A 22,411-nucleotide genomic window follows, 5' to 3' on the forward strand; every position below is an offset into this window, starting at 1 on the left:
CAGACCTCCAGGACCGGCACTCCTGAGGGGTGGCTGGGGAAGGAGAGGAGTTCTACACCCAGTGGGACCCACCCACAGATAGGGGTCCAGTGGGGAGGGGGGACATCTTGGGGGAGATGGTGGGGGTTAGCGTGGAGGAATGGAAGGGAAGTGCTTTCCCTGTCCACTTAGGCACCAGGGAGCCTGCTGGGCTCCTGGGCCTAATCCTCTGCCCTTGGAGCCTCCCTCCTGCCACACAGAGCCCAAGCCCCACACCTACACCCCCACCCAGGGCCCTACCTCTACACTCGGAGACCCCCTCTGAGACCCCTTCCAATGTGCTGGGCCTAAACCCCACCCGCACACCCTCACCCAGGGCCTTAACCCCAAATTCTGGAACTCCACACTCTGGATGCCCTCCTTTCCACGTGCTGCCTCTCCCCTTCTGCACAGGTCCTAAGCAGAGGCCCCTTCCCACGCTTGAAGGTCGCTCCACCTAGGCCCTGCCCCCAGGGCCTTATCCAGCTATGTGGGTCCTGAGTCTAGGCCCTGCCCCATGCTCAAACGTCACCCCCCCACCTAGGTCCTGCCCCACCCTAAACCCTGCCCCTGCCTAAGTTCCACCCCCACCTAAACTCCACCCCCATAGCCAGAGCTCTTTTTCTTTTTTTTCCCCCTCTTTTACATTAAGGTTCTGTTTTACCTTGTTGATTCATTGCTGTTGATTTTTTATATGTTTATTTTTCCTAATAAATCTTTTATTTTTCTAATTTTATTTTATTCTTTATACTTTGTTACTGATTTCTCCTTTTGGCTTGTTCCCCACCCCCTCTATTTTTTTTTTCTATTACTGTTGTAATTTTATTTTACCTTGTTGCTGTTGTTTCAATTATAGTTTTATTTTTCCTAATATATTTTTTCTTTCTAATTTTACTTTGTATTCTGTTCTTTGATATTGTACTGCTCCTTTTTCTCTTTCTTTCTTCCTTTTTTTTTTTTTTAACTGCACCATGAAGCTTGCAGGATCTTGGTTCCCAGGCCAGAGGTCGGGCCTGAACTGCTATGGTGGGAGCTCCAAATCCAAACTGCTGGACTAACAGAGAACCTCAGACACCAGAGAATATCAATCAGAGTGAGGCCACCCAGAGGTCCTCATCTCAGCACCAAGACAGCTCTATCCAACTGCCTGAAAACTCCAGTGCTCGACATCTCAGGCAAAACAACCAGTAAGACAGGAATACAGGACCACCCATCAAAAAAAAAAAAAAGAAAGAAAGAAAGAAAAGAAATGACAAAAAAATATGTTACAGATGAAGGAGCAAGGTAAAAACCTATAAGACCAAATAAATGAAGATGAAATAGGCAACCTACCTGAAAAAGAACTCAGAGCAATGATAGTAAACATGATCCAAAGTCTCAGAAACAGATGGAGAAAATACAAGAAACATTTCACAAGGATCTAGAAGAACTAAAGAGCAAACAAACAATGACGAACAACACAATTACTGAAATTAAAAATACTCTAGAAGGAATCAATAGCAGAATAACTGAAGCAGAAGAATGGATAAGTGAACTGGAAGAAAAATGGTGGAAATAACTGCCAGGGAGAAGAATAAAGAAAAAAAGAATGAAAAGAATTGAGGACAGTTTCAGAGACATCTCGGACAACATTAAACACACCAACATTCAAATTATAAGGGTCCCAGAAGAAGAGAAAAAGAACAGGACTGAGAAAATATGTGAAGATATTATAGATGAAAACTTCCTTAACATAGGAAAAGAAATAGTCAATCAAGTCCAGGAAGCACAGAGAGTCCCATACAGGATAAACCCAAAGAGAAACACACTGAGACACATATTAATCAAACTATCAATAATTAAATACAAAGAAAAAATATTAAAAGCAACAAGGGAAAAGCAACAAATAACATACAAGGGAATCCCCATAAGGTTAACAGCTGCTTTTACACCAGAAACTCTGCAAGCCAGAAGGGAGTAGCAGGACATATTTAAAGTGAGGAAATGGAAAAAACCTACAACCAAGATTACTCTACCCAGCAAGGATATCATTCAGAATTGAAGGAGATATTAAAACCTTTACAGATAAGCAAGAGTTAAGAGTTCAGCACCACAAAACAAGCTTTACAACAAATGCTAAAGGAACTTCTCTAGGTAGGAAACACAAGAGAAGGAAAAGACCTACAAAAACAAACCCAAAACACTTAAGAAAATGGTAATAGGAACATACATATCAATAATTCCCTTAGGGCCTTCACTGGTGGCGCAGTGGTTGAGAATCTGCCTGCCAATGCAGGGGACACGGGTTCGAGCCCTGGTCTGGGAAGATCCCACATGCCACGGAGCAACTAGGCCCGTGAGCCACAACTACTGAGCCTGCGCATCTGGAGCTTGTGCTCCGCAACAAGAGAGGCCTCGACAGTGAGAGGCCTGCGCACTGCGATGAAGAGTGGCCCCCACTTGCCGCAAATAGAGAAAGCCCTTGCACGGAAATGAAGACCCAACAGAGCCAAAAAAAAATAACTAAATTAATTAAAAAAAAATAATTCCCTTAAATGTAAATGGATTAAATGCTCCAACCAAAAGATATAGACTGACTGAATGGATACATAAACAAGACTCATACATATGCTGTCTACAAGAAAACCACTGCAGATGTAGGGACACATACAGACTGAAAGTGGGGGGATGGAAAAAGATATTCCATGCAAATGGAAATCAGAAGAACGCTGGCATAGCAATTCTCATATCAGACAGAATAAACTTTAAAGTAAAGACAAGAGACAAAGAAGTACGCTACATAATGATCAAGGGATAAATCCAAGAAGAAGATATAACAATTGTAAATATTTATGCATCCAACATAGGAGCACCTCAATACATAAGGCAAATGCTAACAGCCATAAAAGAGGAAATTGACAGTAACACAATCATAGTAGGGGACTTTAACACCCTACTTTCACCAATGGACAGATCATCCAAAATGAAAATAAATAAGGAAACAAAAGCTTTAAATGACACATTAAACACGATGGACTTAATTGATATTTATAGGACATTTCATCCAAAAACAACAGAATACACTTTCTTCTTAAGTGCTCATGGGACATTCCCCAGGATAGATCATATTTGGGTCACAACTCAAACCTTGGTAAATTGAAGAAAATTGAAATTGTATCAAGTATCTTTTCTGACCACAATGCTATGAGACTAGATATCAATTACAGGAAAAAAAACTGTAAAAACTACAAACACATGGAGGTTAAACATTACACTACTAAATAACCAAGAGATCACTGAGGAAATCAAAGGAGAAATCAAAAAATACCCAGAAACAAATGACAATGAAAACACAACAACTCAAACCTATGGGATGCAGCAAAAGAAGTTCTAAGAGGGAAGTTTATAACAATACAATTATACCTCAAGAAACAAGAAACACCTCAAATAAACAACCTAACCTTACACCTAAAGCAGTTAGAGGAAGAAGAATAAAAAAAAAAAACCCAAAGTTAGCAGAAGTAAAGAAGTCATAAAGATCAGATCAGAAATAAATGAAAAAGAAATGAAGGAAAATATAGCAAAGATCAATAAAACAAAAAGCTGGTTCTTTGAGAAGATAAAATTCATAAACCATTAGTCAGACTCATCAAGAAAAAAAGGGAGAAGACTCAAATCAACAGATTTAGAAATGAAATAGGAGAAGTAACAACTGACACTACAGAAATACAAAGGATCATGAGGGATTACTAGAAGCAACTATATGTCAATAACATGGACAACCTGGAAGAAATGGACAAATTCTTAGAAAGGTATAACCTTCCAAGACTGAACCAGGAAGAAATAGAAAATATAAACAGACCGATCACAAGCACTGAAATTGAAACTGTGATTAAAAATCTTCCAACTAACAAACGCCCAGGACCAGATGAATTCACAGGCAAATTCTATCAAACATTTAGAGAAGAGCTAACACCTATCCTTCTGAAACTCTTCCAAAATATAGCAGAGGGAGGAACACTCCCAAACTCATTCTATGAGGCCACCATCACCCTGATACAAAACCAGACAAAGATGTCACAAAAAAAATACTACAGGCCAATACCTCTGATGAACAAAGATGCAAAAATCTTCAACAAAATGCTAACAAAGAGAACCAACAGCACATTAAAAGGCTCATACACCATGATCAAGTGGGGTTTATCCCACTTGACCAAGGATTCTTCAAGATACACAAATCAATGTGATATACCATATTAACAAATTGAAGGATAAAAACCATTTGTTAATCTCAATACATGCAGAAAAAGCTTTAGACAAAATTCAAAACCCATTTATGATAAAAAAAACTCTCCAGAAAGTAGGCATAGAGGGAACCTACCTCAACATAATAAAGGTCACATATGACAAACCCACAGCCAACATCATTCTCAATGGTGAAAAACTGAAACCATTTCCTCCAAGATCAGGAACAAGACAAGGTTGTCCACTCTCACCAATATTACTCAACATACTTTTGGAAGTTTTAGCCACAGCAATCAAGAAGAAATAGAAATAAAATGAATACAAATCAGAAAAGAAGAAGTAAAGCTGTCACTGTTTACAGATGACATGATACTATACATAGAGAATCCTAAAGACTCTACCAGAAAATTACTAGAGCTAATCAATGAATTTGGTAAAGTATCAGGATACAAAATTAGTGCACAGAAATCTCTTGCATTCCTATACACTAATGAAGAAACATCTGAAAGACAAATTAAGGAAACACTCCCATTTACCATTGCAACAAAAAGAAGAAAATACCTAGGAATAAACCTACCTAAGGGGACAAAAGATCTGTAGGCAGCAAACTATAAGACACTGATGAAAGAAATTAAAGATGATACCAACAGATGGAGAGATATACCATGTTCTTGGATTGGAAGAATCAACATTGGGAAAATGACCGTACTACCCAAAGCAATCTGTAGATTCAGTGCAATCCCTATCAAACTACCACTGGCATTTTTCATAGAACTAGAACAAAAAATTTCACAATTTGTATGGAAACACAAAAGACCCTGAATAGCCAATCTTTAGAAAGAAAAATGGAAGTGGAGGAATCAGGTCCCTGGCTTCAGACTATACTACAAAGCTACAGTAATCAAAACAGTATGGTACTGGCACAAAAACAGAAATATAGATCAGTGGAACAGGATAGAAAGCCCAGAGATGAACCCATGCACATATGGTCACCTTATCTTTGATAAAGGAGGCAAGAGTATACAATGGAGAAAAGACAGTCTCTTCAATAAGTAGTGCTGGGAAAACTGGACAGCTACATGTAAAAGAATGAAATTAGAATACTTCCTAACACCATACACAAAAATTAACTCAAAGTGGATTAAATATCTAAATGTAAGGCCAGACACTCTAAAACTCTTAGAGGAAAACATAGGCAGAACACTCTCTGACGTAAATCACAGCAAGATCCTATTTGACCCACCTCCTAGAGAAATGAAACTAAAAACAAAAATAAATAAATGGGACCTAATGAAACTTCAAAGCTTTTGCACAGCAAAGGAAACCATAAACAAGATGAAAAGACAACCCTCAGAATGGGAGAAAATATTTGCAAATGAAGCAACTGACAAAGCATTAATCTCCAAAATTTACAAGCAGTTCATGCAGCTCAGTATTAAAAGAACAAACAACCCAATCCAAAAATGGGCAGAAGACCTAAATAGACATTTCTCCAAAGACGATATACAGATTGCAACAAACACATGAAAAGATACTCAACATCACTAATCATTAGAGAAATGCTAATGAAAACTACAATGCGATATCACCTCACACAGGTCCGAATGTCTGTCATCAAAAAATCTACAAACAGTAAATGCTGGAGAGGGTGTGGAGAAAAGGGAACCCTCTTGCACTGTTCTTGGGACTGTAAATTGTTACAGCCACTATGGAGAACAGTATGGAGGTTCCTTAAAAAACTACAAATAGAACTACCATATGACCCAGCAATCCCACTACTGGGCATATACCCTGAGAAAACCGTAATTCAAAAGAGTCATGTACCACAATGTTCATTGCAGCACTATTTACAATATCCAGGACATGGAAGCAACATAAGTGTTCATCAACAGATGAGTGGATAAAGAAGATGTGGCCCATATACACAATGGAATATTACTTAGCCATAAAAAGAAACGAAACTGAGTTATTTGTAGTGAGGTCTATGGACCTAGAGTCTGTCATACAGAGTGAAGTATGTCAGGAAGAGAAAAACACATACCATATGCTAACACATATACATGGAATCTAAAAATAAAAAATGGTTCTGATGAACTTAGGGGCAGGACAGGTATAAAGACACGGAGGCAGAGAATGGACTTGAGGACACGGGGAGGGGGAGGGGTAAATTGGGACGAAGTGAGAGAGTGGCATGGACATATGTACACTACCAAATGTAAAATAGCTAGCTAGTGGGAAGCAGCCGCATAGCACAGAGAGATCAGCTCGGTGCTTTGTGACCACCTAGAGGGGTGGTTTAGGGAGGGTGGGAGGGAGACGCAGGAGGGAGGGGATATCGGGATATACGTATGCATATAACTGATTCACTTTGTTATACAGCAGAAACGAACACAACATTGTAAAGCAATTATACTTCAATAAAGATGTTTAAAAAAGTTCTTAGACAAAATTTCCTCTCTGGAGACCACAAGGTAGAAGCGACCTTGCTGTCTTGCTGGCTTCATAAATATCAGCGTTCATGCTGCGTGTGCACTGATTCAGAGCTTTTAGACACCTACAGTTCTATGCCAAAAATAAGATGAAATCATCGTTTCCTAGGCAACAATTTCATGGAAGATACATAGTTTTCCTCTGAAGGTGTCTTAAATGGTAAAATTTACTATTTACTATTTTAATGTGTTCACTTTTTAAAGGAACACTCTGTAAACCAAATGCTTTAGCATGCGTGGATTTTTAAATTAGGCAACTGGACTCTGACCAAGTTCTAACTTGTGCACAAGGAGGGCCAGATATACTTTTTTGTGTAAACTCTACATGGCAGATAAAAATGGGGCAGGGTGTTAGGACAGAAGGAAGGATGGAAGAAAAGAAGGAAAGAGACAAGGAGGGAGGGAAGCAGGAAGAATTTACTAATGAATACCCATGGGATTGTTTGGAAATTTAAAACAAAATGCTCTTCATGGTGCAGGTCACTTAGTACATGCTCAGTAAATGGTAACATTATTATTTTTTATTTTGTTAAACTGAAAACAATTATTTCTGTGTCAAAAACTTAGGCAAGCACTCAAGCGTTAACTGTATCTGGAAACATGTTCTGCAGTGTGCCTGAGATGGTATATTTTGGACTATGACATCAACGATGGTAAGGCATTGATAAACTGGGACAGACAGATCTGTCCTTTGTTGACCTAAATTGATATTAAGATGTAGAAATGTGCAGTCTGGATGAATTTCACCCCAATTCCTCCAACTATTTAGCACCTCCTGTCTAGAAGGCTTTATATGAAGTATTTTGTATGCATTAACTTTTTAAATTCTGACACCCCTAGAGAAGGAAGATGTCATTGTTAATACTTTAAAGGTATGAAACAGATGCTCAAAGATTTTAAGTGATCAGATCAAGCTTGCAAGACTTGTTTAAGTCTAGGATCCAGAATTCAAACTCAGGTCAGCTCCTTGATGTCCATCTGCACACTAATCTAGAGGTCCTTTACTTTCTCCTTGCCCCAGGGAAATTGGTGTGGCATTTCCATAAAAGCAAAGGTAGCTAAATAATATTTGAGAAAAAGGCAACAGACAAATCAGTATGGCTTATCTAGTAGACTGAGGAGTCAGTACTACCTAACACACCAGGCTGTGAGTAGTACACAAATCAAAATTATAAATTATTTTGGTGGTACTTTCCCACCAGAGATCTTTCTTTAGAGCTAGGTTAATAATACAATGATAAGTATATTTCACAGTAATTCATGGTGTTATTATTTCAAACCTGAAACCTCCCTGGGGTCATACAGATGCCTCAGAAACACAACTGCTACAGAATAGGTTCATGGCAAACTGTAGCACAGAACCATATCCTGTCCCCTTTTTCCTTCCCTCATCTTAAGTCACTTCAAAAATAAAACTCAGAAAAGAATGCGCTGAAATAAGACATGAATGAAGCTATTCAATGAACTGGCACCCAGCCTTCAGCTAGTTTCATAAACTGCAAAATTATTTCATTTAGTTCGCATTAGATTTTCTTACTTTGATACACTTATACTCACATATTTTAGAGGGAATAGCTTACAACAAACTTCAGGGAAGTCTTCTTGATGTATTTTTCAAACTATCAAAACATAAACATTCTTGTCAGTTAAAAACGTATTTTCCTCTATGTTTTCCAGAGATGAGTGCAATCCTGCTATAGGCTGATGAAATTGCACGTGTTTTCATTTAAGGACTGGCTTGGACAGAGACATTCAACTGGCTCAACTTTTCCAGCTCCCTCTCTTGGATAATAGATGAAAATGTTTGTATCCCTTGTCCGTTTGGATCCATACTATTAGTGCTATATTGCCAAATAAGATGCTCTGAGAGGTGTCAGTGGATTAGGCTATGAACCTGAATATGCTTTTGCTGCAAATGGATCAAACATTTATATACCCTTTTAACAGTGTTTTAACCATATTACTTTGGGTGAGGTATGGTGAGGTTAGCCACAGATCAAGAGAGAGAAACCAGAGTTTTACCATTTTGTTACTCACAGTTCCCTGGGAAGAACACAGCATGACACACAGTGCCATTCAGGGGAAGCCCCAGAGTTGGTCATGAGGCAAAAGGAAAGAGGGGAGTTGTGGATAGTGTCTTTGTTGTGGTTTCCATGGGTAAGCAAGTTTAGGATTAGCTTCTTTGAATAAGTTCGGCAGGCTTTAGGACACAGGAGCTGCCCCTGGTTGACTGGTATCTGGTCTTGGGACAACTAGGACAAGTGTATAGTGGCCAGGATTATGAGAACTCAATATGGGAGCAGGTTGGGAGTGTGGACTTAATTGTCTACTGAAGCTGAACTGACTGGCCTCTCCTCAGGACCTCAAAATGGGGTCAAGACAGCATTTTGAAAAATATATCAAGAATGGACATAGGAAAGAAGTTAAGGTATGTACCTTATTTGTTGCTGTTGTTGTTTGTTTGTTTGTTTAGTTACTGCCTCTCAGATCCTTCACTTCTCTTGTGGGTTAGATGATAAAGTTTCCCTGCCAGGTGTTCTACCACTCATTTCATTTGCCTCCTGGGTATAAAGGAAGATTATGTTCTTCCAACTTCCCTTATAATTAAGTTGGTCCATTTGACTTAACTCTGGTCACCAGAATGTGGGTAGAATTGATACCACTCCACTCCCTGGATATTTGGGAATTATGTATTGAAAATAAGTGTTACAAGATGCAATTTACTTGGGTCCTATGTTAATATTCAGCAGAAAAGACACCATTTCCTTCACCTCAATACCCAGCTGCCTTGCTGTCCCTGCTAACGTGAGCAACAAATAAGTCTTTTTGAGGTTTAAGGACTTATCTGTTACAGGAGCTGGGCTTAGTCATGCTAATGATAATTAACTTGTCTATGGATTCTTGTTATTTTTTTCAGAGCAATGACATTGTTAGATAGGAAAACTTACAGTTCAAATCTCATAGGGTAGAAGTTATGATGCTAGTAACATATGACACCAGCACTGTAACATTCCTATATAGTACAATGAAAACAGTATTTTTCTCAGCAAGTTTAGAGAGCTTCCTTTTTTGCCCTTGTTACTATTCTCTAATTCCTTAGTTTTGCAAAAGTCACTTTGAGATAGGAATTCTTGAGACACAAGAAAGGTTTTCCTGGGCCTTAGATTAGGAGATTCTAGAAGGCAGAAACTTTTTTCTTCTTCTCTCTCTTTTTTTTTTTTATACCCTGTATGCCAACCCAATCTTTCTCTAACCCACAAACACACTGGTCAGCATGGAGTCATGTATATAGTAGTTTTGTATTATATAGTTGTGGGTTTAATTTCCTGGACACTTTGTTATTGTTGTTTAAGCCATTTAAAGGTCTGTTTTATATTTTAGCTAGCCTGACAAGCATACTTGTGGAAAACACCACAAAGCATCACCTGCTAGATTTTAAAGCATGAGGCTATAGGAAGCCCCCACTACAGATCCTCTGTCATCTGTGGAGCCTATCATTACTCCCCATGGTCACCTTTTAGATTATAAAAAAAAAATCCTGCTTCCAGGAACTATGCTTATAGTTATAATTGATTGATCTGGTAAAGCTAGGCAAAGCCTGAAAACTTTGATGATAGCTTCTCAAGTCTAGGTTTCCCATTACTCGAAGGTTCTGAGAAGCAAAGGAACCCTTGAGAGATTATATAATATGCTCATTCCCCAGATTTTAAGACAGTTTATATGTGTTTGTGTTATATCTCATATATATTATGTATAAAATAAAATCAGTTTTCTTCGTTTATATTTAAATTCTCTAGAGCTCCTTCTCCATTCTTGTTAGAAATGACACGTATTGTTGAAGGAACAAAGCTGGCTAACCCCATTTCTCATTTTTCCTACTGGGGAGACTGAGCCAGCCAAACCAATATCCTTTCCATCTGCCTCAAAGAACCTGTTATTTCCTCGCTTGCACACATACCATTATCGCTCTGTCCTTTCCAAGTCACATTTCCTTGCTCCTTCAGAAGGTAAAATATTTTCTGAAAAATATCATGCCACTCTGGTGTATTAATTGGATCTGTAATTTATATCTCTGTACCATTTGAATGCCTCTGCATGTTTCACAGTCCTGAGATTGAAGTGTTGTTCAGAGTAAATGTGTAATAAAAGTTTATTGAGTGGTTATTGAATCTACTTCACAGGAATGTCCCCTGCATCCCTGATCACGAATACTACAAGGTAAAAACTGTGCCTGTGTAACTTGTCTCTTACCACTGCCTCAGTGCAGGACTTTATGGATTATGGATACTTCACTTATTTAATTTCTGCACTAGATTCTGTAATATTAATGATATACTAATAATATGTAAAACTAATAGTATACTATATAATAATATATAATATATATATCATTATGTATTAACCAGAATCACACTATTTGTATGAGTCACAAATACACAAATAATAATACAAAAGCTTATTTAGTTTCTATTGTAAAAAGTGTTTTAAAAGTAATGAATAGAGTATACAGAAGTAGATAACACGGAGGCCTCGCCTGGCCTGAAGATTATGAATGGTTTCCCTGTTGAAGTAGTACTTTAAGCTGAGACCTGAAGGGTGAATAGGCCCGAGTCACTAATTATTTTACCTGACTTCAATATTATTCACCAAATCCCTAAATATTATCTTAATTATTTACTCTCATTTACATTGTTTTTATTGGGTAAACCTATCTGGGGCATCAGATAGTTTTTAAATTAAAAAGGTGACTTAAGGATGAAAAGTAGAATGCTGTGCAGGAACATAATGTAAGAATTCTAAATTCCTGATTCTTTCCAAAGAACTTTCAACGAAAGACTACATGTAATTATATATTTAGTCTATTTCTAGTGAATATAAAGGAATTTTAGGAACATAGCAATGTCCATGTTGGTGCAGCACTTATGGCTGTGCTATGTTTGTCTTCAAGTTAAGTCGATAAATTCAGTTTTATTTTAAGCAACTAGTTAAGAAAAGGTTTGTTTTTATTGCACGTTATCCAAATATGACCATATGCACTGCAGTCAGTTACATCACATGTACAACAATGAACCACTGTTTACAACAGGCATCCTACATGTACTACAGGGACTGTTTTGAGATTCAAATAAGAAAATAAATGTGTAAGAGACATGAAAAGGATAAAATACCAGGCAAAGGACATATGCTATATTTGTGACATTCTTTTCCACTCTTCTGGTTATTTCAATGTACAAATACGAGAATTCAGGAATGACTCATAAGTTTAAGGGATCAAAGTTAATGACAAGAAAAGAAAGGAAACAAAAAGAAGAGAAGAAAAACATCCACATAAATTTTTTAAAAATTAGCAATAGATAATTTCAAGGATTACATCACAATTAGGAATAGCAGGATTAAAGTGATTATATAGCACAAAAATGGGAATATACTTAATGCCAATGAATTTTAAAGTGGTTAAAATAATACATTTTATGTGCATTTATCACAATATAAAAATGATTATATAGTTGATAGTATAATAGTTTAAAGTGTTTGATCAAATACAATATGGTATTGATACAAAAATTTTAAATAAAAGATTAATAAATATAATCTAACAGAATAATTAAAGTATAATAAACCATTACCAAGTGAAACCTAGTCCAGAAGGAAAGAATGTTTTTTTGTTGGGTAACCTGTTACCTAATTTTACCAAGAGTGACAAATCACAAATAATCTCCAAAAATGTTGTAAAAATTATCAGAATTAACCATCTGTTTTTGATAAAGTAGCAATAGATAGAGACGTACCATGTACATTAGAAAACAGTTTTCTCATTAAAACCAGAAACAAAATAAGGCTACCCTTTACTACCACTATTTTGTAGCATCATTTATGAGTTATTGGACAATGCAGTTGGACAAAGGAAGGAAAAAGAGTCATACAAATTACAAAGGATATAAAACTCTTATTCTCTATAGATCATATAATTGTTTACTATAAAAACAAATAATTTTTCCAGAAATTTTTAAAGTCAAATAAAGATATTTACAAAGAATAAGAGAATGTATTAAGCAGAAAGTTAATTTACAATAACCAATTAGTTTAAAACAAAGTACATTAAGAAAATATAATGGGGCCTCCCTGGTGGCGCAGTGGTTGAGAGTCCGCCTGCCGATGCAGGGGATACGGGTTCGTGCCCCGGTCTGGGAGGATCCCATATGCCGCGGAGCGGCTGGGCCCGTGAGCCATGGCCGCTGGGCCTGCGCATCCGGAGCCTGTGCTCCGCAACGGGAGAGGCCACAACAGTGAGAGGCCCGCATACCGAAAAAAAAAAAAAAAAAAAAAAAAAAAAAAAAAGAAAATATAATGAAAGTAAGATTCCTATTTCACATAAAAATTAAAAGAAAGTAAATTTTATATTTTATTTATTTATTTATGTCATGGAAGTATATTTGATTTTCAAAATTGTGTTAGTTTCAGGTATATAGCAAAGTGATTCGGATATATACACATATAATTTTTATATTCATTTCTATTATAGATTATTACAAGATATTGAATATAGTTCCCTGTGCTATACAGTAAAGCCTTGTTGTTTACCTGATTTATATATGGTACTGTGTATCTGTTAATCCCATACTCCTAATTTATTCCTTCCCTGCCCTTCCCTTTGGTAACCATAAATTTGTCTTCTATGTCTGTGAGTCTGTTTCTGCTTTGTAAATAAATTCATTTGTACTCATTTTTAGATTCCACATGTAAATGATATCATATAATATTTGTCTTTCTCTGTCTGACTTACTTCACTTAGTGTGGTACTCTTTAAGCCATTTTGAGTCTACTTTTGTATATGGTATGAGTGTGTGTTCTAACTTCATTGATTTACATGCAGCTGTCCAGCTTTCCCAATACTACTAGCTGAAGAGACTGTCTTTTCTCCATTGTATATTCTTGACTCCTTTGCCGAAGATTAATTGACTGTAGGTGTGTGTGTTTATTTCTGGGCTCTCTATTCTGTTCCATTGATCTATATGTCTGTTTTTATGCCAATACCACACTGTTTTGATTACTGTAGCTTTGTAGTATAAAATGATTTTATGTTTTATACTTACTATTTGAAAATAAATATTGAGGCAGACATCATGGGGATAAATAAGAACAATGTAGGACTTTTTGCTCTGTTTTAACAGATAGTTACTTGTTTTATTTTGAGTATTATATGAGTGTGTACATTAATCATTTGATTCTTTGGGGGCCTCTTAATTCATCCTGGAATAAATCTGTCCCAGTGTCCAGTATCCCTGGATGGCACTCTTTTCCTCCACCTTTATATTGTATTAACCATATAGTATCCACACTGAAGTTTCTTCCTAGGGTTGAATCTTATGAACCTCAGCACACTTGTCTTACAATGAAAATTGCATGACCTTTGCCTGACAGTTTCCACTGGAGGCATACAGGATGTTTGCTTCTCTTAGAGCCCCAGCAGATCAACTGGAACTAAAATGTGTCCATCTATCTGACTTCAAGGATCATCAGCCACTTCCACGTCCTTGTGTATATATCAGACTGCTTCCTCTAGATGGTGATGCACACCCAAACCCAGTACAGCTTTGCCACCCTTCTTTGGTCATTGTGGACAGAGAGTCTGGTTGTATTTACTCCTTGAAGCAAGATCTACAATGTGGTCATTTTCCGTAGTATCCATGAGTTTGCATCTTGGCTGAGAATCCCAGTTAGCATAAGAAAGGAACCAAGAAAGAGACAAAGCAGAGAGGATAAGCAGAATAACTAGAAGAGGTATTCATTAATTTATTCTAAAAATATTTTTTGATTGCTCAGTGTAAGTCACTGTACTATGTTAGAAACATTGAGAGGAATAAAGCCTGGTTGCTGTTCCCAAGCACTCAGATATAATTAAAGCAACTTTCATCAAAATTGTTTCCAAATTTTCACAGAAAGTGCCAGAGGCTTCATAACTGATGTTTTCATGCATTTAAAAAACTCCTCAATGGCTATGTTGTATTAGTCTAGGTGTTGCTATTTGATGGTGCCTCTTTGATATCCACTGTAAGTAATTTCTGCAGGATTAATTTGATATCATGAACCAAAGGTCCATGAGGCACTTTAAGGAAGATAATGGGCTGTTTCAAAACCCCTGAAAGGATTTTGTCATGATCCTCTTTTGTGATACTTCTTTTGCTTCCCAGTTTTATGTATTTAACTTTTAGTATAAGTAATTATGTGTAACAGTAGCTTTCTGACATTTGATCGCAACCTCTTAAGTTTGTTCTCCTGGATGCCTTTGGGTAGCAGCTTTACATTGTTCTATCCTGACACTCATCTGACCATATTGTCTTTGTTTACTCCCTCATGTTGCCTACTAGACTGTGAGATTCCCGGAACAAAGTGTAGTTTGAATATGTGGCTTAAAATTAAAATTGCCAGATTTATTAAATAAAAATATAGGACACCTGATTAAATTTAAATTTCAGGAAAAAAATGTAGCGTGTGTCCCATGAAATATTTGAGACATACTTAGATGAAAAAAATGATATATTAATCTGAAATTCAAATTTAACTCAGCTTCCTGTATTTTGTTTAGCAACTCTACTTTGAAAATGTCTTAAAATCTGAAGAGCTTATAATTCTGTTTTTAAATATTATTTAATAATAAAGGACATGATTTAATCAGTAGCGATGGGAATTTTCTAAATTACATGAATCCTATTATCGAATACTGTATTCTGGGACATATAAGTATATAAAACATGGGAACAAGTCTTTACAGGCAGACAGATAGGCTTTCACATACATTGGCTTTTAGAACACTGTGTGTTCTAAAAGTGTACCATAAAGTAGTTTAGTGTACCATAAAGTAGCCTGTAGAAACACTAATGTTATGGGTCTGTTAAACAATTCAAGATGTATCACACATTGGGTTTAAGTCCATTCACTGAAAAAACACTGTGCCAAAATTTTCTTTCATATAGCTATAGATTTTATATTACAGGGTCTGTTTTTTAACCATAGTATTAATAGGTATTAATTTCAGTTTCTTCTTGAATTCATCATTTATCAAAGTCAATGAAAATCAATACATGTATTCATTTCAGTAAAGATTTGTTAAGCTGCTAAAATGTGTCAGTCCTAACCTAAGCAAAGTCATAACCAAACATGGTGGCATAACAGTGAGAAGAAAATGAGCATTCATAGAAATAAAATTAGCCATATGTTCATAGAAATAACATCAGATGATCCAAACAATAAACAGTTAATATCTATATTGTGGAATTCTATGATTATAAAAATTTGTGGAACTTTGGGAACAAAATAGGAGGTCCACTAAGTACTTCAGAGTAGGAAAGTGGTCAAGTGATATGAGTGAGGTGGGGATACCAAGGCTACATAAGAAAGCCTTTAGTTTTTCCTATTAGTCACATCTAAATTCAATGTATTATTTACCAGTTTTCAATTGGTAATTGATTCTTTGTAATAAAATATACAGAATTATTAAATTAAAAAAATCAGATTAAAATATTGAACTAACTATTATGAATCCAAAAAAAATTGAGGTCTTAAATTTAGATAGAACATGTTTTTAGTAGAAAATACCAAAGTTTCTAGGGAACTTTCTTAATTGTATTTTGCATATTATTTGATGCAGTAGAGCCATATTCAGAATGTTTTAAATTAAAAAGTTGATTATAGGTTATTAACTTTATCCTCCTGAAGCACAGCTTATGCCCTCAGTATAGTTCTGTTTCCTCACTGGCTCTTTACTGTACTTCCTATGTTTCTGTGGAAGAAGGACATCTAAGCTTAAATGCATTTCATGAGAGAAAGAAACACAAGGTTACTCTACTCTATCTGTCTACTGTCTATTTAACTAAAAATTTAACTTGTAGAGCTCCTTACCTCTTGTTTACTTCTCTTTCTCACACTTTTTTTTTTAATGAGATGATAATATATTACCTAAGTTAAGGGCATTTAAGTTAAAGACAATCTTCTTTGGGATGCCAAGAAGGGAAGAAAGATTTTAATTCTAAGATTCTGAAAATAAGTGATGAGAGAAGATAGATTTTTCTTAATGTTTAAAAGACTCATGAAAATAGTCACCATGGAAACCAGACATGAGTCCATGGAACATCAAGAGATCAGAAGAGAGGTCTTGAGCTGAGACTCTGAGTCTTAAATTTGGAATGCTGACATAGATTTTAACCCTCATTTGAGGATAACTTCTTCATAAACTGTGATTTATTTTAGATTACACAGTCTTGGAATTTGATTTGTGTGTGTGTGTGTGTGTGAAATTCTACTCTGTGCTATTTTCTTTCTCTCTTTATTTCTCCTTCCCTCTCTCTTTCTCCCTTCCTTTTTTCTTCTCTCCCTATATCACTCTTCCTCCCTCTCCTTCTTCCTTTCTTCCTCCCTCCTCTTCTTCCTTTCTTCCTTCCTTTCTTTTCTTTCTTTCTTCATTCATTCTTTTTTCTGTTCTTTCCCCTCCACCTCCATCTGTTTCTTCTTCATCTTCTTCATTTTTTGATTAATGACCTATGGTGGGACATGTGAAAAGAAAGAAGATGAGAGAAAAGTGTGGAAAATAGTACAACATATTAAAATCTAAAATGAGAGGAATACTTGGAAAATATATCACTTAAATATTCTGACCTAGTGAATATTCTAGCTAGCTCAGAGTGAACTCGTAATTTTTTTTTAAATGTTCAACTTTTTTTTGAGGATCTTCTTATATAATTACATATGAATAAAAAAATAATATGTAGTGAAAAATAATCATCAGCATATTTATAAATACAGGAAATTGTTTAGAAAACAATCTCAAGTAAAACGATCAAAATACAATTTACATACATGTACAATATAAATGTAACTAGACTTTCAGAATGTTGAGGTTATTGCACTTTGTAACCTCTGTACTTAGTGCAAGAACTGATATGTAAGAGCTGCTCAGTTAATATTTGCTTAAGAAGTCTACAGATACATCAAATTACACACACACACACACACACAAACACACACACGTATAATTTTAAGAAGTTGAAAATAAAATGCAAAAATAAAATAAAATAAAAGCTACTTTATTTCAAGTTACTGAACAATAAGAATATTTTTCTTCATTTTTTTGTTTTTACTTAGGACATTGAATCAATGATCCTGCAATATTTTGAACACTGTTATTCCTGAACATATTTTCATAAAATGTATTGTTAATATGACTTTATTTTGTTTTCTTTCAGTTTCCTAGAAATGAAATGATGCCTATTTAGTTGAGATTTTATACTAAACCTATTTTATTCTAGAATGCATGAACCTAGTACATCAATGTTTAAATTTATACAATTTATGTGTCAAAAGGTAGGGGTGTTTACAGGGATAAAAGGCAGCATAAGATAATGGAAATAGCACGTTTTGGGTTTCAGGATGTGATTTTACTTTTTAGAGTTGCTATTTTAAACTTGTGTGATAGGGCAAAACTACTTCACCTCTCTGGGTTTTACCATCTACTTCCCACGATTGATATGAAGAATATTTGGAGATGATATGTGTGTTTCTGATTTAAAGTATGCCTTTAAAGTGTTTATAAATGTGAAATGTGGGAGTTCATTTTAAAAGACTCCAATACTCCAAAGAAGCTAAAAGGTCATTGATCTCATAAAAGTCATTTTATTTCCTTGTGGTCAAATTATGCTTTGCTTAATAACATGGCACCTACACTCTTATTTGATATAATTTATGCCAAGTTAGTTTAAAATAAACACAAAGGGTTTAACTAGACTGGCAGTTGTTCTGAATATTAGCTGCACATTAGAATCATCTGTGAAGCTCTCTAAAATCTAATTCCCTGGCTCTCCACCTGATACCAATTAAGTCAGTGATTTTTAAAAGCTATAGATGATTCTAATGTTTATCCAAAGTTCAGAACCCCTAAACTAGAAAGTCTACAGAACTCATTTTAACTTACTTTAGAATCTAGCTTATGAGAATCTGGATTGATTGATAGAATGTATTCATTAATTTATTCACTAACTATATGTCTGGTAACCACTGCATGCCAGGCACAATTCTAGGTATAGGGAATGTTTTTTTTTTTTTTTTTTTTTTTTTTTTTTTTTTTTTCTTTTTGCGGTATGCGGGCCTCTCACTGTTGTGGCCTCTCCCGTTGCGGAGCACAGGCTCCGGATGCGCAGGCCCAGCGGCCATGGCTCACGGGCCCAGCCGCTCCGCGGCATATGGGATCCTCCCAGACCGGGGCACGAACCCGTATCCCCTGCATCGGCAGGCGGACTCTCAACCACTGCGCCACCAGGGAGGCCCTGGGAATGTTTAAATATATGGTGCCTACCCCCAAAATGTTTGCATTTTATCAGAGAAGGTGGGGACCTAAATGAGTAATTATGATTTAATATTATATATGTTATGCTAAGGCTTTAAAGCAAAGTTGTATGGTAGCACAAAGAAATGGTGGGTAGTCCTTCAAGAGGATCAGGCAGTGTTTCATTGGAGCTGATTTTGAAGCATTGGTATGCATTCATTAGGAAAAGAGGAGGATAAAAGTTAGAGCCTTTCAAAAATATTTCTTACAAAGTCATGATAAAAATACATACTGTGCTAGGGAACGACAAGCCAGTTATGAAGAGATTAAAAAAAGAGGATGGGGCCAAACAAGGAGGAGACCCAGGTGCTGTGCTTCAGAATTTGAACTCTATCCCATGGGCATTGTAGAAATGAGCGTACACAGCAGTTTATAAAAAAAAATTGGATTAGTAAGACCTTCTATTCTTTCTGAGTGTCCTGAAGATACCCATTCTAATACAAAATTTAGAAAGCCCAGTGTTTCATAGTTCCTTGGATTACAAATTGCAATATAATTATAGGAAGCTTTTTCAGTTGAATGATGACTGGATCTAAAGTACTTACTAAATTATTATATGCTAATAATAGCTAATATTGCATGATAACTGTGTGCAAAGCCCTGATCTAAAGACTTAACAGTAGTTAACTCCTTTAATACTAAAAAGACCTTATGAAGTAGTTGCCATTGCCCTCTGTTTACTTATAAATAAGGAAACTAAGGCACAGAAAGGTTAACTAATTGGTTCACACACACCTGGTAAGCAACACAAGCCAAGAGTCAAATCCACACAGATTGGCTTCAGAGAGCGTGCTCTTATGTAGTATACTGCTTCTCATCTATAATAATTATAACTAACAATGTTTCAAATGCTTACTGTGTACCAAGCTCTGTGCTTTACAAGTATGACTTATTTAGTCTTCACAATTAGCTTATGGAACTAGGATTTTCCCCATTTTACAGATAATTAGGTTAAGGAACAGAATTGAATGCTGTATTACTTCAACTGTAGCATGTCCTCTTGGCCCATCAGTCAGGATTCTTGATGGAGCCATGTGTCTAGCACATCTCAACATCCCTGCTAAATCTTAAAGAAATGTAAAAAATGAATATTTAGTAACATAATTTTAATTTTGTAATATTACTAAACAAATTTTTGGTAACATAATTTAATTTCATAGTAAACATCAATTATCAAGTTTCTGTCATTGTGCTGATTACTACATAACTTTAAATCATTTACTTTAGCTCAATAAGCTACTTCTAAGAAAATGAAACATTGAAAACAACAGAAATCTCCTAAATCACTACAGTGAATGTTAGTGTTGGATTTCAGGTGGTTAAGATTCTTTATAATTAATTATATGAATAGAGGGAACAGCTGTATGTATACCATTGAGAGCATAATTGTCTCATGTATACAGTGTGAAGTTACCAAGGATCCTATTAAGCAATGATTCCAAGGCTCTGTTTTGAAGAATAAAATCCTCTGTATAACCTTACTTGGTCATTTAAATGCAAAACAATGTTGCTCCCATTAAGTTTAATCTATTTTTAATTGTAGATGAAAAAAATCACTGCCTTTGTTAAAAGTATTGATTAAGAATACCACAAGACTTTGCCCTGCAATTTATATGCATTAACAAAGAGATGAACTCTAGTAGACTGGAAGGTGTTTTTCAAATCCCCAAGTGTCTCAAAGAATAGACCTCAAGTCCCAAGCTACATGTCGAGTGCCTTGTCCATTCTAATGTATTGATGTAAATAGCTGGAAATTTAAATAAACTAATCCTCATTCCCATCATTATCGTCACCAAATATCATGCACCTACCACATTTCAGGGGCTAGACAATTGCCTCACATCCATTATTGCTTATCTTAGCAGCAAACCCACTACATAGATACTATTATTTATGTTTTAGAGAAGGAAAAGAAGACATTTCTGGCCAATTTGAAAACAAAATTGAGAGGAATTTTCTTTTGTTATTTATGACCCTAATAATCCAACACCATTATCAAAATTCTTGCCTCCACATAGTATCTTACGGGAACAACAGAGCCAGATTGTGAGGGAATGTGAGAGAAAAGAAACCATGATTCACCTGAGAAAAAAGAACCATGATTCACCTGAGATCTCTATAACACTGCTTTAGTTGACAAAGTGTTTATATATAACCAAGAGAAATAGGCATTTTAAAAATTATACTTTCCATTTTCCCATTTTCAGATAAGGAAATTAGGTTTTGAGACTCAATAGACTGGCCAAGTTCCCTAGTCAAGTAAGAGCCAGAACTAGTTTTCAAATGCCCATCTGTTAGGCTTGAAATCCAGTAGACACTATGATACACCCTTTGGGTTGGGGCTCAAAATCTAAGTGGATCTGGCTATTCATTCTGGGCTATCAGGGAAGTGCTTTGCCTATTGTAATGACAGTTAAGCATGGCCAAGGATCACAGAGTGAAAATGAGGATCTGTGTTTGCCACGTGTATGCACTGGTTGGACAAGGGCTTTATCCTGGAAAATTGACTGAAGTAGTTTCCCAAGTATTAAGAGAAAAAAAGCTCTTTTATTATTATATTTTAACCCAGTATCAAGAAAAACTAAAAAATTCCCAGGGTGATATTCTAAATTTGTCCTGCCTGGAGAATAGAGACATAAGTGACACTGGACCTATGGGTAACAACTTCTTTGAGTTAAATTTCCATGTTATGCCTGGAATTTAGTTAGATTGAAGTTTTATATAAGATAATATAACATGAAAAAGTTTTTTATTTTTGCTGTAAAATCTTCACTGAAGGCATTGAGTTTTTAAGGGTCATTTATGTAAGGGTCTATGTAATAATATTAGCATTTAGAGACAGCAAGAACAACACAATTCTTTTTGTAATAATGGACGCTCTTTCTTATATTAGACAATGATAATTAGTTAAGACATTTTCCCTTTTCTTTTTGTTTGCTAGTGAACTCTTCACTAAATATTTTCCATAGACCACAGATAATACATTAGTCAAAACCACTTGGGTGTTTGTCAGCTCCTCTTTCTGCATGGTTCTCATTTTATATTTCTAATGATTTTTATATATAGTTGTTTCACATTTAGAAAGTAGGCAGATTTAAAGTATTGAATAAAATCAGGTAAAATAACAAGCTCCATTTGCAGTTGAGCAAACTGAGATATACTGAAGATTGTCCAAGCTCTACTTCATTGACACCAATGTCTTTTAGGTTTTCAAAACATGGAAAGTGTTCTATTGCCTCAGAAGTTCCAACTGTTGTTCCCTATGCCTGTAAACGCCCTTCTTTCCTTCGCTCTGGTCAACCAT

This window comes from Mesoplodon mirus (genome assembly GCF_964341445.2).
Source record: "Mesoplodon mirus genome assembly, chromosome: 7".
NCBI classification, from domain to species: domain Eukaryota; kingdom Metazoa; phylum Chordata; class Mammalia; order Artiodactyla; family Ziphiidae; genus Mesoplodon; species Mesoplodon mirus.